The sequence below is a fragment of the Aptenodytes patagonicus genome, chromosome 10 (assembly GCF_965638725.1).
Source record: "Aptenodytes patagonicus chromosome 10, bAptPat1.pri.cur, whole genome shotgun sequence".
NCBI classification, from domain to species: domain Eukaryota; kingdom Metazoa; phylum Chordata; class Aves; order Sphenisciformes; family Spheniscidae; genus Aptenodytes; species Aptenodytes patagonicus.
In genome coordinates, this window is record NC_134958.1 from 1,326,342 (window position 1) to 1,347,737 (window position 21,396).

The window sequence follows — 21,396 nt, forward strand, 5'->3', positions numbered from 1 at the left end:
TCAAAATAGCCAGGTAAAACCCAAGTCAATATTTGCAGCTTTAAAATGTTCTGCTGTAGCAGTTCAAAACCTCTATATGACCTTTGTCTATTCTTTTCTTTAATTTTTCGGCAGAAAAAGTTAGAACATTGGAAACATTTTTAGTTGCTGTATGATAAGTGACCAGATGCCTTTTTTTTAACCAATCTTGTGTAGAGGGTACGAAATTTATAAAGAAAGCAAGTTTTTAGGTTGTTGGGGGGTTGTGTGTGGGTTCCTCCCCCCCCCAAGCTGACAGTTAATAAATTGACATTCCTATCCATTGTAAAATGTCTATCGCACACTGGGTGAAACCCTTCAGAAGTAATGTCTTGAAATTCTTTTAAGATAATTAACAAAAACCTTGAAATAAATCATGGATCTTGCCAAACATTGGAGAGTATCTCCAGCCATTTTAGTAAATACCTCTAGCTTAACTGTGTGCTAATGTAATAGAGCAATGCCATGCGCAAAGGGGGGTGTGAAAGTGCTGCCTAAATGCCACATGCAGCCCACAGAGACTCTTAGGAGGCACGAATCATGCAAATGTTTACATGTGCTGCTTTCTGCATAGCAGCTGCACCACAGGATACGAGCAGTCAAGTGTGCAGTCACCTGCTTCCAATCGTCGCAAATTAATAGCAAAGGACAGAAGAGAAGCAGACCACTCAGCTTGCCGCAGCCCTCACTCTTCTACAGACCCTCAAAATCCTGAGAAGACTGCAAAATCCACACACCAAGTGAAACCTAAAGAAACAGACTTAAAAAGGCTTGAAATGTTTTGGGTTTTTTTCATTCTTGCAAGTAATTATATCAGAATCCATTTGGAGCAGACAGATGTAGTTCTCGTAGTTAGAAGTAAGCTTAAAGCTACACTTAATAAGATTGTAATGCCCAGGCACGTTGGGAGAAGGTATAGTTTAGCTTTTGTCATACTCCCAATAAGATTCTGGTTATCACCAGTAAAAATGGGTGGTGCAGGAGAAGAAAGGGGAGATCTAAATGTGCAACCGCTTTTTTAACAGTGGAAAATGTTATAGAATATTTTAATTTAAGAAGGTGAGAGGGATGAGCAGAAATGAAGAAAAAAGGGGAATTTGGCCCTAAGGTACTTACTTCCCTTTATAACAGGGAAAGTTTGAAAATTACAGATATAAACGTGCGATATATGAGAGCAGTATGGAGGAGATGGAACGTGGAGTGTTGCATAGCAAATCCATGGAGCAGTTTTGCAAGTGAGGAAGAGAGGTTTGAAAGTGCAGGTTAAAATGTGGGCTTATTCCTTTGCCATGAAAGGCACAGGGCATGACATGTCTCGTGAGCATCGCTCAGGACTTGCCCGTCAGGTGGGGTGTCAGTGTGGAAGGGCAGTGGTTGCTCTAAGCACGTTCACGTAACTACCTCTATACTGGGTCTAGGGAATGCAGTAACTAAAATACTGATGGCTGCAGCTTGGCTTTACCTTTCCTACGCTGCCATTCTTAAAGTGAAGTGTTGAAGCATCTTAAAATACAGTGGTCACGTTGCTTCAGCTGAGGCTTCACCACTGCCAGTGAGAAGAATGATTTATCTCCCTTTCTTACATACAATGTTTTTGGAGTGACGTTTGAGTTTTGTTTTTTTTCCCTCTTTCTGCAGTAACAACATATCGGCTTACCTAGCTTTGATCCATGATATCATCACGATTTAGTTTCTGCAGTACAGCTGCCTAGACAGCTGCTTCACGCTGCATGTTTGGACCGCTGTTTCCTTTCTCAAGTACAGAGCTTTGCTCTTGCTTCTATTGAACTTCGTTCTAATGACTTCTGATCGCTTCACTGGTTTATTGAGTTTGGAAGACAGAACTAGGCTTCGTAGCAGAGTGCTTGCAAACTCTTCCAGTTCAGCTTTGCTCATAAACTGTATAAACACGCTGTTTCACCATCGGAGTTAATGAAAACATTGCATAATGTCAGGGTGATAGCTTACTGCCAAACGCGGAAGTCTTGTTATGTACTCTTAGAGTACACTTGGTGCACAACTGGAAAAAATCTTGTGGTTTCGATGAATCTGCAGTATAGTCGTTTTTTACTGTGGGAATGTTACAAGACTTCAAAAGTCTTACTATAGTCTAAATAGCTCAGCTACTGCTCCTTCCTCCTCCCTCCCCCTCACTGCATGAATGATCAGTTAAAGGAGGAAGACAGGCTTGTTTGTCTCTAAATGCATGCTGGCTGTTTTTTATCACCTTATTCTAGGCTTTTCTTACTTCTTTATTGCCTTGCTTTGTTTATTCCTCTGCCGTGTGCTCTCTGTGTAGAGACTATTCTGTTTTCACTTACAAATTAAGCAAAAAGCAGTAGTCTCTTACTTTCTGAAGCATTAATTCCCTCCTGGAGATTATCCTAATTTAAAGAAATTACTTTATAAGAGAGGAACAGTCGGTCTGAAGATTGCTTTTTCTCTTCTCCTTCCTTCTTTGCAAGTGAAACTCTGATATGAGCCTCTGTGTCTGTTTGTAGTAACTGGGTTAAGAGACTTTCTTCCACCTTATTTAGTGGTTTGGTATGGAAAGAGCTAACTCTTTGGGTTCGACAGAAAGAAGTCTGTTTACTACCTCCTGGTGGAAACGTAGCGGAAGGATTTCTGGATGTATCTGTGAGGTAAGATGGAGGAGAAATTAATGAAGATGAACAGTTGATTGAATGCTTTTCTTCAAATTCTTATGAGGAAGGATGAGGAGGCATGGGATTGGGGGTAAGAGAGCTGAACCAGTTTGTTTAGGAGTTGTGGAGTTAGTTGTTAAGTTAGGAGATCTGGATAAGGTCCTTGTTTTTAAAAACAAGACTTAGTTTTATGCCCTGTATTAACTCCGTGAAAGATGTTGTGGAAAACTTTTTAGCAAAGATGACGTGTTACAGAGTATGCAGATCAGGAAGTGAAAATACCTATTGAAAAAGGATGAGTGGCATTTTAGTGTCCTGTATTGCACTGTGATACAGACACTTTAATTTGATAACATCACTTTAATTTGATAGTATCTTCTCAGTGAAATGTCATGAAGCACTTAAACTTTTCCGGTGCAAGAGCGATGTAGCCAGTAAACAAAGTAATAAACTGGAAATGAGGTGCTTCCTGCTTAGTGGAGCTGTCACTCCAAAAGCATTTGGGCAATGCTTTCGGGCTTGGTTGCCACAGGTAAGTGCAGGTTGGGTGATAATGAGCTGGAGGTGACGCTGCTCCCTGGCCCGGGAGGAAGCCGTGCTGGCAAACGCGCTCCGCCGTGCAGGGGCACGTGCGAGAAGGTGCGTGTGGCGAGGGAGGCTGGCTCTGACGGGCAGGAAAGGGTGGGGGGTGTCTGCTCTTCCTATGTGGATTGCTTTCAAATAAAAACAGCTTATTCTTTAAAAGAAAGAAAAACTACAACTGTTCAGGATCAAAAACCAAACAAACTGACAGGTGGCCAGGATATTACACGCAGATTCCATTTATAAGGCATGAAGCTATCTAGCCCTAATCTTTGGGGAGAGCAGATTTGTCCTGATAACACGTAATATATAGATGCAGTGGATGAGGATGGGTGAACAGGAGTATGAGCCTTTTTTTTTTTTTTAATTGAGGGTAGAGTCTAGATTCTTTCAATACAACTCTGTCCTTGCACCCAAGAAATGGGAATATATGCTCTTTTATTAAATTTCTGCTACAAAAATTTAACTTAGAAGAATTCTTAGCTTTTAGGTGCTTAACTCCTCTCCCCCCCCCCAAAAAAAAAAAAAATCTAAGGATATTCATTTGTAGAATTGGGAAATCTTAAGTTTTGGTTTGAAATACCTGCTTATGTTAAAGTCTTCCTACCTGTTCTGCGACTCGTGTCAACAGCGAGGCAAGTCCTCCCGTTGTAGAAGTAGCCCTTGGGTTGGAAGAGTGCTTTTATCCATGTTCAACAGTGAGAGTTCTTCACTGCGTGCCTGTTCTTCAGAGAGAACAAACCACACTAGTAACAACTTTGCCATTTTCTTTTTGTTTGGTTGGAGTTGTCCATACTAGCTGCCTTCAGAGGGGCTCTTGTTGCTAAAACAGATGCTGCTGGAGTGGCGTTTTGGTGGATATTTTGGGGCTTGTGGATATGCCAAGTCCATAGGCTTGGGCTATATAACTGACCCTTCTGACCGCATTCTTTACTTGCTGAAGTGGGGAACTTTGGCATGCCAGATCAGATCCCTGGGCTGAAGCATATTAGATTGGACTTAGTTGTTAAGGGCAGTGTTGAAACTATTATTGGATCCGAGGTCTGCCAGCTTCTAAATGTTTTTAAAAAAAAGCTAACATTTATAAATACAGATTCTCATGAGAGATGTGAGTTTGTTGCCAAATGAAATTCTGCTTATTAAAATTAGAAATATTCTGTGAAAACAGAGTAACTGATGGGAAGAAACCAGCTATATGGCATTTGTTAAAAGAACTTGCTCTGTCTACTTCACTGTTTACAAAATGTTTCTTTGTTATTTTGACAAATGTCTACTAATAGCAGCTGTTAAATGGTGGTGAAATAGCCATAGCCTTTTATCCTATCAGCAACAAGTTTAGGATAACAGTCCGGCAGTTACTAGCTGTTCTTTTAGTCAATAAGGTCTTGCAGTTTAACTGTAATTATAGCTTTAATAAGTACTTTCTCCATTCTGGTGTGATACTTGGTAAACTATGTTTTTTAGATTTTTGAAGGTGTCTCACATCATTGTCTTTCAAGGTGGTAGTAAATTGTTCAGTCTTTGCAGGTCTGTTTGTATTTAATGTTTAGACAGAAGCCAGTTTTTAAGTTTAAATTGTTTTAGAAGTGCACGTACAATTGCATAGTTACCTTTGTACTACCGAGTACAAAAACTTCATGTATAAGTAGGCAATTAAGGATGTCTATAAACCTGGGTGAATGCAAATACAGAAGAGTGCCTCTTGGACTTGGGTAGGTAGTTGGACTTTGGAAGATTTCACATTCATTACATATCCCTTTTTCTGTTTGCCCGGTGCAGGGTGGGATGAATATAGCTATAAGCACACAGCCGAAGCCATGTGCGGTTATTCTTGATCTGCAGGCATAACATAAGATTGGAAGAGAGGTTTTTATAAAGGCTACTCGTAAACAGTATATTGAGTTGTAAGTGTCATGAAAATTCTCCAGCTGTTCTTAACAATTCAGTGTTATTCTGACCAAATAAAATGTTTATACTTAACTTGCTTGTATTAATATATTTTCTTCCTTGTTAAATGGGCCTGACTAGTTCTTTTTGCTAGTGATTGTTGCATTACCTTTTTATATTAGCTTTGGGACCAAAACTATTTAAAGTTGCTATCTGAGGTGGTATTACTACATTATGTTGACTCAAAATGCAAAGGTGTAATGGGATAGTATGAGGACGTTCTCGGGGATAATTTGGAGAAGAGCTGTGTATGAATCAGTGGAGGCAGATGAACACATGGGGAAGGAAGCACTCCACATACGTGAAATACTAACGACGCTTCCATGGGTGTTCAGAATGGAGGAACCCTTATCGAGAATAAAGGCGAACGAAATAGTCTTACTGAGAAGTCTTCTGGACAACTTCGTTTCTTTAGGAGCGGTAAGAGGAGTTCTTCAGCTCCCCTCATACACATTTATTTTGGTTTGACCGTTTTTCATTTTGTGGGAAGGAGTCCAATCTCTCTCTGTCCAGGTAGTTAGTATCCGGTAACCACGGGGCACTTACGCTTTTCTCTTAGCAGTGATCAATGCATTTCCCAAACCTATTGCTAAGTATGACTTTTTTGTTCCTAGGGAAAAAACAAGTTGGATTTTCTTCTGAGGTATAATAAAGAAAGAGAATGTGTCTGAAATAAGGAATCTCTGGTTGCACATGTGCCATGTCATCTGTTTTACATTGTGTAGCCTGTGAAGTTAGTGAATTTTTTTTCCATTAAGATCCCTGGGAACCAGGTTGGTAAGTAAGTCCATTTTAGACTGTGAACTTCTTTACTGAGACTACGAGCAGGTGACTGCTTATGCTAGTCTAACCTCTTAAGGCTGCTTTGCATGCAGGGATTCCTCTTGCCCACTGATGAGCCTTCAGGATTTCTAGGGCATGTTTCGCACTTCTCCGTGCTGCAATAAATTAAGCTTCTTTCTCAGGGTGCTGTGCAAGTATCATCTTGTCGTTGGGTATAATGGGAGAGGGAAGGGCAGAGAGAGAACTTCAGCGAAGAGTTGAGGATGGCGAGTATTAGCCCGTATCCTCAGTACGGTCAGTTCCATGGTGGGAGGTGGTGGGGTGGTGGTGGTTTCTTCTGAGGGTCAGGGGAAGGAGAGGTGCAGGAAGAGCTGCTGTGGTCAGCATGCTCTTTTTTCAGAGCGGTGGGACACCCTTCTCCCCTGACAGGTATTGTTCTCCTTGGTTCCCTGCCAGGTCGCTAGCCCAACAACGTAAGTGAAACAAACTATGGCTCGCTCGCGCTTTCAGGCAGGTCAGCAACTTTGGTAGAAAGCTTTGTCTGCAGACTTGGAGGGGCAGAGAGGGTGGTTAAGAGTAATATCTGAGGAAATGTCTGTGATGACTAGTCACTGAAGGCATAACTTCTGTGTTAGCAGGATGAATTTTTGATACGTTGTGTTGATGCTTTGTGCGGTTTTCTGTAAAGTCACAAATATCAGTGCATTTTCTTTGCATGTTAGCTCTGAATATTTACAACACAGCCCCAGTAAGACATCCTATTTACTTGCTCTCTCTTGGTACAGCTTTTTTAGTCAGGCTTTTAATTCTGATGAAGGAGTTGGGGGCAGGGGGGAAGAGAACAGATGCATCAGGAAGAGAAGAGCTTTAGTAAATATTGCGGTGACGTGGAGTAAAGGAGGAGGAGTTTCCTACCAGTGGGAGCTGAACAGGGACAAAATTGTCAAGATCAGTATGGACTGGGAATGCACGGTTAGGGGAAAGGGATTAATACCAACACTCATGCTGCTCAAAGGTAAGTCCTTTTTTCTCTGCTGTATAATTCTTTAAACACGACTCTTCAAGCATATTTCCTATGCAAGGCTTCCCACTTCAGATGGCTTTTAATGAAAAGTATGGCTTTGTTTTACTTTATTTTGAAGGGGAAACGGCTGCTTCCATTTGAAGCACGTGCTATTCAAATGGCCAAAGAAATTTTGTTTACCATGGAGAAGCTGTGAGAAACGACCTATCTGGAGGACTAGAGTTGGAGGAGAGGGCTGGGTAACGACTGCTACCGTAACTACACTAGTGGCAGCGCTCCCTATGTAGGATGGTCAGACAGTGTAACTGCTTACACCACGTTAGCGCAAGGAAGGTATGGAAGACCCCTCTTAGAAGTGTGCATGCTGTTAAAAAGTGAATGAGTAGGACCAAGTAGTCAGCTTATGGAGCTGAAACAGGAGGAATAGTTGATAATTCTAGAAAAATTTGAAGGTAAAGATCGGGAGATTAGTGTAAAACCGCTAGAATACATGTCTGCCTCATCTTGCATCAAGCAATTAAGTTCGCTAAAATTGGTGTAACTGGCTATTATTGTACTGCCTTTGGATGTTTCCTACTGATAGTCTCGCTGATTTAACGAGTTTCTGTGAAAAAGTATTTTGGATTTGTTAGAAAAGGTTAAGTGATGCTGCTTGATATACATTGTATGTTCCCTCATCCCATCTTCATTTTGAGGATATATAATGGCCTTCAGTTTCATAAATGTTTTAGGACACTTTTATAAGCTGGTTGTATTCATTCTCAGTTAAGCTTCTAGTATGAAATGTTAAGCAGCTTTGTGATCTTGTTCTAAAATCATAGCGGAACTGTTAGCATCTGATGCTTTCAACTTTGCATATAGTCTATAGCACACCCAGAAGTCTTTCTCACTCATGAAATTTAACTTTAATTGGAAAAAGGAAAGCTATACATAAATTAAGACTGTGGATGGTATATCTTATCAGCTCTTTAACATGCATTGCAAGCATCAAGAACTGACCTCAGCTTTGTTCTGAGGAACTGAGCGTCTGAGGGGGAAGAAGGGGAATAGGGTTGTCTACATGAGTGCTTACTGGTTTTATATTCTGCAAATTAATAACTCAAACCAAAATGATTGTTTCAAGGAAGGGATGCATTGGTAGAAAAGTGCTTTCATTTTTCAGCTCGTCTCTACAGCTAGGCTGTGTAAACATAAGGTGCCATGAAGTCATTACACTTCGCTCCTTAGGGGTCACGTGCACACCTTGCTTTTCCTGCACAAGGCAGGGCTGGAATCTGAACTAGAGTGTTTTTCTGAACTAGCTCGTTACTAGACATCCTGTGCTCTGGCATGGCCCTCCAAAGGCTGAAGTTGGGCGTTTGTGATGTAGGGATGATGCCAATTATGTCTACTGGCAAGTGCTGCTGAATTGATGCGTAGTTGACTTGACACTGAGATAACCACGCTTGGCTGGGATTTCCTGCTTTGTGAAATGTGTAGGACTGCTTATTCCTAAAGTTTGTGTTGGATAAAATCCATTCTTATCAAGACCTCATCTTTTTTTATTTTAATACGTGTTATCCTGTTTGTGGCAGAAGGTGGGTTAAAATACAGTCTCTTGCTTATTATTAGTCATTTTGCGCAGTATTAAAACTGCAAGGGTATTAGTAGTATTTTAAGTGCAGCTACTTTCTGATGGTGGAATGTGCAGCTTAGGGTAAAGTCCTATGTATATCTCTATGTGCTATTGTATTCTCTTAGGCTCAGTCAGACTAGCGATGTCCTGTTACCATACGTATCTTGTGCCTCTGCTGGAATGTGTGGAAGAATACAAGATCAAACCAGTAAATGAGTAGCATGCTTCAAGGTGGGTTTTGTTTGGAATTTCTAATATTGTAAGTTCTAAATTTAGCATTTTGTTAGGCCAGATGCGTCCATTTCTGGGGTGTTCTTCCACAAGTATGCACAGAGCTCAGCTGTGTATATCTACGGCTGGCTTAGGGCAGTAAGCTTAAAAGCTGGAGCGTCAACATGCTGTCCTGCTTTCACTGTATTTGAAGAATATCAGGGATGAAAAGGACCTTTGTGGTTACGCTCCAGTAGCCCAATGTGGGAAGACTGTTCGGGGGCATTATGGTGGGTAGGTACGCCTGTCATCTAGAGGCAGCTGCTCCTCACTAAAACATTGTTAGCTGGCCCGTAAAAACAACTGGTGGCTCCTGAATACTGTCTCTGCTGGCCCCCATGGGAATTGACTCAGGGTTGTTGCTTCTGCCTCCTGTTAGCAAAACTTTTAAACATGCTGTGTTTACCAATGTGATAAATATTCCTCTTACCCCTCCCATTCCTCTCATAGATATTGAATAACTGTTTCATAGAAAATCATCTGAGTACTTTTTTTCAAAGGCTAGGTGGTTGCTCGATTAAGAAAGCTTGAAACTGCTTTTTCAGACAACTATGTAAACTACGGTGTTTTCGTAGAAGTTAAATGTTCCATGAAAGAAAAATACTTGGAAAGCAAACTGAGATAAAATATACAGGAAGCTTGAATGTCAGTGACTAATGAAATGGTATGTTTTGCGTATAACTTTCTGTAAGGCACTGTCTGTATCTACAGTCTTTAAATGGGCCAACTGCTAAAAGGTATCCAACCTTCCTCGGATAAAATGTCTACTTAAAAATCTGGTATAGGCTATGTTTTCTCGCAGACACAGCTAAATGATACTGCTGTTTTAAACGTGAGCGGGGAAGGGTCGTTGTTCTGTGAAGTAAGTAGCATGTTTTCCATGCTCTTGAATGGGTTAGTGAGTGCTACTGGATTTTGAATGCGGTTGTGAAGTCTAGTTTGATCTGGACTTCTCATAGTTTCATGGCATCTAATTACAGAACAAGAGTTTTATTCTTGTTATGTGACGTGGTTAGGCTGAGAGTAAGATTATTTTTTTTTTGTGCCGATTATGTTAATGTGGTGAATGTCATCTGACTTTAGTTCTTGTAAATAGGTAAGAAATTGTTTAACGTGGACAACATGTTGTTCAGACTGCGCCTAGAACAATACGTGCAGTTTTGAGACTACCCTCCTGAAACAACTTCATAAACTGGTCCCCAAAAGTGCCCCCTAAAAAATTGAGGAGGGGGTCAGAAAAAAATACCCAAGTAGGGAGCTCATCAGGCGGGTTTAAGAACTACAGTAACGCAAGGAGAGCTAGGAATGGGATTTTCCTCCCCGCGGAGCATGCTGTGAGGCTTGGGGGGGATGAGGCAGCCGAGCCGCTTCCCAGCGGAGCCGTGGAAAACGCGCTGTGGGAAGGCAGCTTGTGCGGGCTGGGGGGAGGACGGGCGGGCGGGCGCCTTTTCCCACTCCAGATGTAAATACGCGTCACCCCGCGTAGGCTGCTACTCGGGGCCGATTCTTCGAAAGTGGTGCGGTGCGTGAGCATCAAGCGTGTGGTGCCAGCGCACGGAGACACTTGGAAGCTGTCCTGAGCTCGGAGTTGCTCGCCGGCGGAGGGAGCCGGCTGCCAGCGTGCCAGCCTGCGTTCGCCTCCTCCCGCAGGCTCCGCCGGCCGCGCCCTGCTGCCGCCGGGGGCGGCTGGGGCAGGCTCGGGCCTTTCGGTGGCTTTAAACCCCCCCCCCCCCTCCGTAGAGGGGGTGGGGACAAAGCGTCGGTGCTCGGGTGCCAGCGGCTCCTGCCGGCTCAGCGTGCGGCCCCGCGGGGGCTGCGGAGGGGCAGGCCGGTGGGTGCCGCGGGCGGGCGCGCTCCCCGCCCTCCCACGCCTGTCGGCAGTTCCGCGACAGCCTGTTCCCTCGGCAGGGGCACGCGTGGCAGCAACGCTCTGCGTTGTTAACAGTCGCGCTGTAGCACCGCTCTCGGTGGTTTCTGCTGCCGCGGGTTTTTTCCTCTCTTCCCCCCGGTTCACCTGCCCCGGCAGGGCGGCGGAGCCGGCCGGGGCGGGGGGCCGCCGGGAGGAGGCCGGGCCGCCGGGAGGAGGCCGGGCCGGGCCGCCGAGGAGGCCGGCGCTCGCCCGGCGGGGCCAATCGGCGCCCGGCCCTGTTGCTATGCGCGCCCCTACTCTGCCTCCTTTGTGGAAGATGCCGTGGGCACCCACCCGCGCCGGCGCGCCGGCGGGGCTCGCTGCGGGAGCACAGGGCCGCGCGGAGAAGGTGTGTACCGGCAGGGAACCGGCCCCCCCCCCCCCCCCCCCCCCCCCCGGCTGCTCCCGCTCCCCCCGGGCTCGGCTGGCTGCGCCGGGCGGCCCGGTACGGGACCCGGCTGCGGCGCCCGCTCTCCCAAACTCGGGGTGTCCTTGGACTGTGTGGCTGAGGATATAACTTAAACGGGCGGTTCGGGGGCGAGGGGGCTCCGGGAGGAGGGCGCGGGGAGGAGCGGCGGTGGGGAGGCTTGGAGGCCGGTAGCGCCGGGCCGGACAGGACAGTCTTCCCGGGCTTGAAACAAGTTCAAGCCGTGTAACTGTGGGAGTAATCTGCAATTTTTGTTGGTGTTTTTCTATGAAAGGTGATTTTAAAGTCCGTCTGTGCTAAAGTTTGCCTCTCCGGTTGAGCTGAAGAAGTGTGCTGTACTTAGTCTGTAAATAGTTCCTTTAAAAAAACAAACAGTTTCACCATATGTTCTTCCTTTCGTTCCGTGTACTGAGCCTATGAAAGGTTGGATTTTTGTGAGGTCTTTTTTTTTTAACCTCCCTTTAAAGGAAAGTAATGGACAGCCTAAAAATTAACTCTGTTAATTCATTACATTGTTAAGGCAAGAGTATTAAATGGCCTGGAGCAGGAGGGGGGTGTGGGGGGGATATTTTTAAGCCTTAAAAGTGAGACATCTAGTAAAATGTCAAATCTGCTAACAGTTGTAGTTAGTGTAGCCATATGTAACTGCTTGACGCTTCATTGTTATGGAGAAAAAAACCTCTCCCCCCTCCCAAAAACACCCTGAAGCTTAACTGAGTTTCTTCTGTGCCTTGTTATGTAGGTCAAGTTTCTCTCTCCTTTTTTTTTTTTTCCCCTCCAGCAGGAGGAAACTATTACAGTATTTTGATTTCTGCTAGAAACAATGCATGAAAGCATTATCAGCCCTTTGCCACTACTTGTTTGTCTTGGGGCAAATGAAGCTGATGCAAATATGTCAGCTTTGGGGGCAACTAAAGATATGTATTTTTTAATTAGCAGCTTACTGGTTGCTCAACTATATGCTGTGTTTAAAGCTAATTAAATAGCATACTGAACTCAATGCTGAATTGAGGATTATCCATTCCTTTTTATGCAAACCTGTTCTCTAAAAATGCAAATGTTGTTCTGACCAAGTACTTGCATGTATTTTCATCCTGGGTCTAGAGCTTGTTGGTATTCCTCTGAAAGGTACCGGAGCTCTAGCTTAAGTGAGCCTGCTGACATTAGGGGCTCACCTCCTGATACAGGAGAAGGAACAATTCCACTAGTGTACTCTTGCCGTTTGTGTGGGAATATTGGTTTTGAATCGCTGAAGCATTGCTTTATAAAAGGAATTTTTGAGAGGACAAAGTGAAGTTTCATAATTGCATATATTAAATTTTAGATGTGTTAATTTAATGTCTGCCATTTTGCTATGTAGAAAATTACCATATATTAGGAGAGAGGGAGGCAAACTAGATTCTTGGCTGAAATTCTGTTAAGCATTTAAATTTTGACCCTGTGTAGCACTTTATTCTTTTGAGTACCAGAAGACTATTAAAGCTTAATAACATGACTTACAATGTGGAAACTTGTAAATAGCTGAATTGTGCTGTGTGACACAGTTCAATTCTAAAATGATCAAAAAAGTTCTTTTGTTTTATGCAATCAAAATTTCGTAGTGGGCTCTGGTGTCCATTTTAAAACGAGCAGTCTTTTACACAGCTCGAGAGTTGTAATGTCCTCATTTATCCTCCCAAATAAAGTTTAAAAACAATTTTATGGGCCTGGCCGTTCTCCCAGAAATTTTTTAAATGAGAAGCATATATTGTCTCTTTTGTAACTTTTTTACTTTTGCAGGTTACTGTTTAACTGCTTTAAGGGCAGGCCTTGTAGGTGAAGGTTAATAGCATTGGAACGATTACCCGAGGAGCTTCACGGTGCTCCACCATCATCAATTTCATCTCAGTTCTTTCAGAGCTCCTTGCATTTCTGATGAAGCAGTACAGTATTTGCCTCTGGTCTCTTAGCCTTATTGCTTTCCCTCCACCCCACCCTCTAAATAATCTGGACTGCAAATACTGAAACAAACCTGCTGAAGCTGGAGGTGGCCTCACTAGCTGGGAGGAGGATTTTGGGTGGTCAAACATGTTCTGACAAAGTTGCACAAGATAAATTACCCACCACTTAGATGACAATGAACAGGTTGTAACATCAAAGTTTTGAGAGATGAAGTAGGAAAGCACAAAGAGAAGATGAATACGGAAAGAAACTGCAGTAGAAGAGGTCAGATGTCATGGAAATAGTTTGCTCTGTGCTTTTTGTTTTGTCTTTTTCTTTATTTCAGATAAAATAATGGGATTCTTAATCTACATTCCTCACCTGAGGACACTTCCTAACAAGTCTATGCTTTTTTCCTGTGTGCTTTTTAAAGTACCCTGATAGCTAGTTCTGTTCCAGCAGCAGTGCTGCAGAAGTTTCCAGCTTGTAGGTGTGATTTCTAACTGACATGTTGTAATAAAGTTGTAAGACTATCAGGTCCTACTTAACCTGCGTACTATATATCTAATGTTTAATGTGTTGTCCATTAAAATAAAATTCTTGAATTCTTGAGTGTTTCTATCTCTTCTCCTTGTGAATATCCTTTAAAAGCTTTATTAACAGTGCATTTGCACTGTTTGGTTTGTTTCTCATTTTCTTGTTTTTCATTTATTCTGGGAAAATAAAATTTAAAAAAAAAAAGGCAGCTCAGTGGCATTAGTAGGTGCCTCACATGTAGGTAGAAAATGTGCTTAACAGTTCTTCCCCAGTGTGACTCTATTTATCTTGGACTTAGGTATGCCATCAGCGTTCGCATAGCTTCTTGGAGTTGAACTGAGTCTCTGGAGTTGACATGGTTTGGTAGTCAGAAAGGTGCCCTGGATGTAATTCACCAAGCCTTCACATGTGAAGTTGAATATCTGTAATGGAGGCTTTTCCTGAACATGCTGAAAGAAAAAACTTTTTCAGACACTTCTAGACTGTTTAGTTGCATCGTTCTCATTGAAACCAGAAGTAATGAAACCGTCTGGGTTCTTGTTTTGATACGGTATCACATGGGTCTCTAAACCATTGCATTATATCAGATCTATCCTGTGCACGTGTGGGTGTATCTACCAAATCTCTCATCCTCGTAGAATCTGAGAAGGCATCTTAGCCAGTGCTGTCTCTGCACCAGGTCTTGCCACACTGAGATTGCTAGCACATACAACAGGCTACTGGTCGGCTTGTCATCTGAATGAAAAACGAGCCTGGAAAATACTGTCTTGCTATTTGGATGTGTGAATTAGTCTTCTGATGCTCTGCAACTTTCTTTCCATATTGCCACATAAATACTTTTCAAATTTTTCTTCTACTTTGTAAGTTCGGGGGCTCTGAGCTTTACTGGCCTTGCCTGTGAACAGAATGCTCTTAGCATATGTGATGCAGTGTTTCCTTGTTAAATGACTGAAACAAGGACTTCCTGCTTGAAAGCCTCTTACTTGCTTCTAATAATACTGATTTTTCTTTTTTTTTTTTTGTGAAGTCGTTTTAGGAACAGTAAAAGAAACAGTCATGTTGTTCCCTTTTTGTCATTGTATAGCCTCCCACTTTCTTCTGAGAGCATGATGAGTGGGGAGCAACAAGACTGGCCTGCTCTCCTAGGACTAGATTCAGAAAGAGTCAGTATTTTGCTTTAGGTCATAGAGATTTGAATTAAGATAGTGAAGTCAAGGTAAAGCAAAGGATTTTTAACTCCAAAATTCTAAGCTTGGAAATGTGAGAACTAGGTTTTTGTTTTCTTAATGTGTACAGCTAGGAGATGAATGTATTTCAGATTCTCTTAGAGGATAAAAGACAGTATTTCCTTGCTAGTATCACATAGCTGAGTCTATGCTGTTCGTACTCTGAAATAAAATTACAAAACTGTTTTCTTCTGCAGTATTGAGAAGATGGGATATAGAAGATCAAGGGATGCTGTGGAACTTGAGAATATAACATATAGTGGAGTGTGCTTAAATGGGAGGGATATAGCCTGTCTTGCAGTTCAGCCACATCATCTACTGTCTGATGAAATTCTTTTCAAATTGATGTCTTTAACAATAAAGCTGCTGCTTCCAGACGATGGTGTCTGCATAACTGTATGCCTTTTCCTTGGTGAGAAAGGAGAATATTGACCGAGTTTAAGTAATGGTGGTCATCCTACCTGAAAGATAACTGAGCCCTCAGATGAATGTCCACATTAATTAGGAGCTTTACAAAAGGGGCGAAGGTGGGGAGTTAGATTCTGCAAACTTAAATAGCAAGCACCAGTGCTAACAAGCAAGACTGTTGTGAAATAGTTAATAACAGATGGCTGAACTTCTGATGCAAATGATCAGACAGAACAAGAGAAGTTCTCTGCATCCTGACCCAGAGACTCCTCACTGCTGCCATGGCAACTAACACTTTTTTTTCCTCTCCAGTTTTAGCAAAGTTTATGGAACTGAAGATGACTTGTTGGTTTTACGACTTTAAAATAAATTTTAAAAGGCAAAGCAGACCAGCTGGAGGAGGAGAAAATGTAAACTAAGAGAATGTGGATATGAATTCCTAGAGGCTTGAGTATTTTAGTTCCTATAAGATCTTTCTAAAAGATGTCTGAAGGACTGTATACTTCAAAATGCCTGGCAGTTAAAGCATTAGTTTAAATAAGAAAGTTTATCATCTGAGGGGATCTTTCTGAATCCTTTTCATTTATTACCTACTGCAACTAGAAGGGGGAAAGGGAGAAGGAGGTAGGAAGCTGTGTGTATTTGGCCTGGGCATGGCACAGAGGAGCAAGGAAGAACCTGTAGCTCGTGGGGTGGATGTGACCTTTCATCTGACTTGCACTTGCAGCTAGGCGTTTGTCCTCCTCGGTGGGAGTAGGGGAATGTCGCTGTAGGACAGTGAAGGTCTGTAGTGGGGGCCACGGAGGGAGTTGAAGCTGTTGGCCACTGGACAGGGTAGGACCTTCTTTGCCACCCCTGTTCAATGGTTAAAGACTGGGAGAGTATTCTGGAGAAATACCGCTACAGCCCTACTTTGTCCATGCTCTTTTTGCTAAGGTGCTTGCCTTTGGCTGCCGTGAGCAGGATGCTGGAAGGACCCCGAGTGCTATCTTTCTTATTTTTATAGCAAAGTTAGTCTGCAGTTCCTGTACGTGCTATAGTTAAATTCAAAATAGAAGGTTCAATATCTCTTTTTAGGGTAGGACACCTGAAGGAGCGTTGGTATAGACTAAACTTCATGGCACTGAAACTACTGGAGGGAAGTGCTTCTGAGGCAGGTCTTGATCTGGTCCCCTGGGAAAGCCGTGAACAAGACCTGCGTACGTTACTGAATGCAGGTCACTTCTCATAAAGCATAAACAACCCCTTGCAAGTCTGTTTTATCAGTGCTGTTACGAACATGTAATTTCTTCAGCTCTTGCTGTTTTTGTGAGGTATATCTATGCCTGTGGGTCTTGCACTACAACAGTGGCTTCTTTACAGAATGAAGTCCTTCACGTATATGTGTACCAAGCCACTATATTCTCAAACTGTATTTCCAGTGTGTATCATATTGCTGCGTTTGATTGTCTAGGTGGATCAAGGAATTCTTCAGCTTCCAGGTGTATAACTCAGTCATAATATTACTTTTAAAGAGAAGGGAAGCAAATTCCTGGAGTTCTTGCATGAAAGTTATTATTTGTTATCTGTGATACAAATTAAGAGGCACATTCAGGTATCACTGTTTTGCTGGGTATTATACAAGCATGGAACAAAAGACCATCCTCACCTCAGACCTTATGTAAGTGTCAAACACGAAATCAATGACTTCCAACAGAGGGCCGTAAGAAAAGAAAGGGATAATACCGATGAGACAGATAAACTGTGCTCCCGGCATAGAGGCTAACAAGCCTTTATCACCTAACAGAGAAGCTGGAAAGCAGAGTCATTTTCCATCAAGTGTGTTCTTCCTGACTGTAGGACAACGGGGGGGGGGGGGGGGGGAGTACAAGTGTTTAAAGTAATCAGAGGCTAATTGGAAGTTTGCTGTAATAGTGAGTGGGAGACAACAGGAATGGTGGTATGCCATGGAAGATCTTGAAAGCTTAAAAAAAAAAAAAAAGTCATTTGCTTGTTATGAAAGATGATGTTTTGAGAAGCAAAAAAGACAACAGGAAAGTACGGTTTCCTGTTAGACACCGACCAGACGTACCTTCCTCGCAAGGCTGGATGCTGGCGAGGCATAATCTTTTCTATGTCTTTTTCACACTCATTTTCAGTGATGAATTCTGTGAGAAATCCTGCGGGCACCGCTGGCACTTCCCTAAGCAGGCAGATAAGGCACTGCCATCTGCTACCTGAGGCCCGGGGTGTATTCACGTGGGCTGTGCCCGGCCCAGAGGTCCCCACTGGCAGGGCGTGTTTCCAGCTTCATCACAGCTTGGACTGTGAAGAATTTATCTCTGAGGAAAATCTTAGGATGTCAGACCATGTTTTTCCATAGTCAAGAGTAAAACCAACTCACGCTGAAAGCAATTCTCTAAATGCTCTTTCCTAGGGATTCAATCCAGCAATAAGGGTGTAGTGAACCCAGCTTGCACGTTTTTCTGGGGATAAAGAGGGCAGGTTGCTTATTGTCTGGATTCCCATGCCAGATTCTGGTCCTTTCAAGATCAGCCACTAATTCAGATGGTAAGAATAAAATGTTCTGTGCTAAAAATCTCTCAGATACTTTTTTTTTTATTAGTTCTTGAAGACAAGTGATTGCAAAAACCATCTGTTTACCATAATACCCAATGTGGCTATAGCCACATATGTAAATATGTGGCTATTAATATAGCCAAATATGTAAAATTAAAATCTTTTTGTCTATACTCTTCTACACTTTTTTATCTCTTAAAAAAAGATCCTCCTCCATTGTTGCCACTTGATAGTGATGAAATTTGTTTTCTTTATTGATTTCTAACAGAGAATCTCTGTATAATCTTTTTGGTAACTGAAAAGGTTGACAGAACAAGCACGTCTATCAGGAACGTGGATTCTGTAATGTTCGTGGTGCTTTTTTTTTGTCTGATGCTCAACTTGAGCATTCACAATAATTTATTAAATCTATAAAACCTGACAAGTGGGTGAATCCTTAACGTTGCCTGAGCTATGCTAGCAGCTGATGTGTAGCAGATAGTGACTTTTTCGGCATTTCTGAGCTGAAGGCAGCTTGGAGCAATTTTCCCCAAAAGAAAGTCATTTTGACATCTTCTGATTTAAGTTTCATTGAATATTTACTTTGGACATTAATACCTTTTTCTGCTGGTCCCAAATTCAACATTTTTTTTCCTGCTGTTTACTTTTGATTAAATATATATTTGCAAGTTATCAAGGAGGAACTAAAGTTAGGTTTTATTTGTTTATCTGTCTTTGCTTATGTCAGTTGTTTTTGCACAGAATACAAAAGAGGCTGTGGAGGGCCTTGAGCTTTGACTGGATAAAAACTGTTGTTCTTCATAAGCTGCTCGTGTACACTATTTTTAGTGTAGTGTTTTGTTTTTGCTAATAATTCATTGCTCTGTCTCTTGACTCGCAGGTCACCTGATTTTAGAGCACGCAAACGTAGAGGTTGGATCCTTTGCTATTCTATAAACTGCTAGTTTATCTTGAGGAGCAGGATGCTGCTGCTGCTGGTGAGATTGCTTTGGAAGTGGTCGTGGAGGGGTGAGCCCTGTCCCTTCGGTTCGCTGGAAAGTATGTTCTAAGAATACGCAGTACAGGGTGTTACAAAACACACGTGCAACCAATAAACTCGGAGTGGAGGCCAGGGATGATGGGTGACTCGAGGTCAGCGCTGTGCAGGGAGACTTTTGCCTGCTGGCCTTTACCGTGCCTGTCTTCGCTCCGTGCCAGCAACGGCGCAGTCATCCATGAACTCACTTTTTCCCTTGAGAAGAGAGAATTGTTTTCAACAGATACGTTATGAATACACCACTATTATTCTTGCTCTAGTAGTGTTAATTTTGGCACTTTGGACGAGTGTCTTGCATCTAGGATTGTCATAAACTTGTTTTGTTCCACGAGGTGCCCAATGGCTGGATGTTTCTGGTAGCCTTCAAAGCTGCAATGCAAGCCTGGCAGGATGGTTGAATGAAGGGGAGAGGGAAAGCAGACACTTAAATTTTGTAAGCAAACAAGTATGTCGTTTGAAATTTCAGTGTTCAAGTGGGCCCAGTGTTTAAAAAGGTACTTTCCAAAATGAGTGTATGTGTGGAGGGAAAACCTAACAGGGTCTGAATGCTCCAGAGTTTCATTAGTCTGATTGTTTTTTGTTTTTTTTTTTTAAAACCTTAAAGTAAATCTGACCTGTAACAAGATAAATGTCACTCAGCTAGATCCTGGCGATTCTTCAAATTGCGTGAAAACAACAAAGAGGAACAAAACCTGCATCCATCATGCTATTCAGTACTTGTACAGATGAAATAGGTCTAGACATGTAAAATGACTATTCTGATGGTTTGGATTGAACTAAAAGTTCATTACTACTCAGGCAGTTGCAGATTTTGTAATTCCTGGCCCATGAGGTCTTTTCAGCCTCGTGGAAAACTGCACAGACTGTCATCCTCTCTAGAATTTAAAAATAAAGCAAATTAACTTTCACCTGTCTGGATCTCAGGTTAACTGAAACAGGGATATCAGCTGACCTGGGTAACAGTGCTGGCATTCTCAGGGCTTTCTTTTCATTCATAACATAGTTTTTATAGGTTCCTCTAAGACAACGGAATATTTGAAATTGAGCGTTGTGTGCTCCCTTGAGGGAGAGGGGTTGCTTTTTGCATGGGTGCAGGGCTTGCTGCTGCGCTGGTGAGTCGCTGATAGCGCCTCTTTTGCACTCTTACCAAATTTGTAATGCTAGTAATGAAACCAAAACTTTTTGAAAACATGACACATCTAGATGATCAAAATTCTTGTCCCTGAAGAAATAACATACTAATCACACATGTGGGAGGCCTCAGTTGTTTTTTTTTTCCTTAATAGTCTTTTAATAGACTACTTTCATCAAAAAGTGGACTAGGTCATAGGTGTTTTTTTTCCCAAAACATCTAGACTTCTGCCCACCCCCATCCCACAGCCTTCTCTGGCTTACTGTTGTTTTGCGGGTTTTTTGTTACCACAGCAAAACTGAGAAATTGCAATATCTATTAAAAATAGATACTGATAGGTAGCTTTGAGGAGATTTTCAACATACAAGGGGTTCCTCAGTAGTCTTTACAAACAGTTGTCTTTTATCTTTCTGTACATTGAAAAAAGATACTTTTCAAGAGATGAAAAGCAGGGGGAATTACCAGGAATGTCTGATTTGTGCAAGTTTAAATTAGCTTATTAAAGTCAGTAGTTCCTGACTTCAGAGTCTGAAGATCACGGCTATCAGAAACCATCTGTTGGGCTTGTTGGCACCTGACCGTGGTGTGAAGATGAGAATGTTTGGCTACTGGTTGTTGAAACTTTTCAGACTGCGTGGAAGGCTGAGTGCTTTAGTACTTAAACTTCACTTGCTTTGACAACATATTGTGTTGAAGCTGAGTGCTTAGTGAAGGGTTTTCATAATGTGCCATCCCATAAGTCAACATACTTTTTTCAGGGGGTTTCCCTGACGCCAGTGGCTGTGGCATCCTTGCTGATTCCACCCAAAAATGAGTCAGTGCTTTCACATTGCACTTTTCAAATTCACTCTGGTTCCTTTTCAAGAGGTCTGACTATGGTCTGAAGCAAATGGCACATGATGTAACCGTTCTTTTTCTTGCAATGATCTTAGGGAAGAAGAATACCAGTTTGTGCCTGGTAATTATAAACCAAAGCGGAACCTGTGCTCACACAGAGCGCAGCTGGCCTTCCCCAGCAGGAGTTTTGTGTGCTCCCATTACAGTTTTGTTCAGGCCCTTAATGACTCTTCCAAATCATTCACTCAAAATCTTTTTGAGAGCTGAAGGCTGCTTTACATTCCTCCTCATAAAAGAAGTGTTATTTTATTGGTATTAACAGGAAAATAATCACAAGAACACTTGGAAGTATATTGTCAAAGTTTCTAAGCACAATAAATATTTAAGATGATGAGATAAAGCATGAAATACCTCAAAGAGATTAATTTTTAGTGTTAGGGGGGAAACTTTAAAAACCAGTGTTTTTTGGTAAGTGTAACCCTACATCACTGTGAATGCTGTTCCCAAAGATACTTCCATAT

At 42.4% G+C, this 21,396-nt stretch overlaps 1 protein-coding gene across 3 annotated transcripts in view; it reads left to right on the plus strand.

Moving 5' to 3' along the window:
- ATOSA (atos homolog A) overlaps positions 1 to 21,396 on the plus strand; it is a 50,329-nt gene that overhangs the window by 1,508 nt on the left and 27,425 nt on the right. Inside the window, exon 1 of one of the 3 annotated variants that reach the window (XM_076347743.1) lies at positions 11,087 to 11,142. The exons of the other annotated variants lie outside the window; for them this stretch is intronic. The gene's annotated coding sequence lies outside the window, so the exon portion shown is untranslated. Of the gene's footprint in view, positions 1 to 11,086; positions 11,143 to 21,396 lie in introns of those variants that run through there. 3 annotated transcript variants of the gene reach the window in all.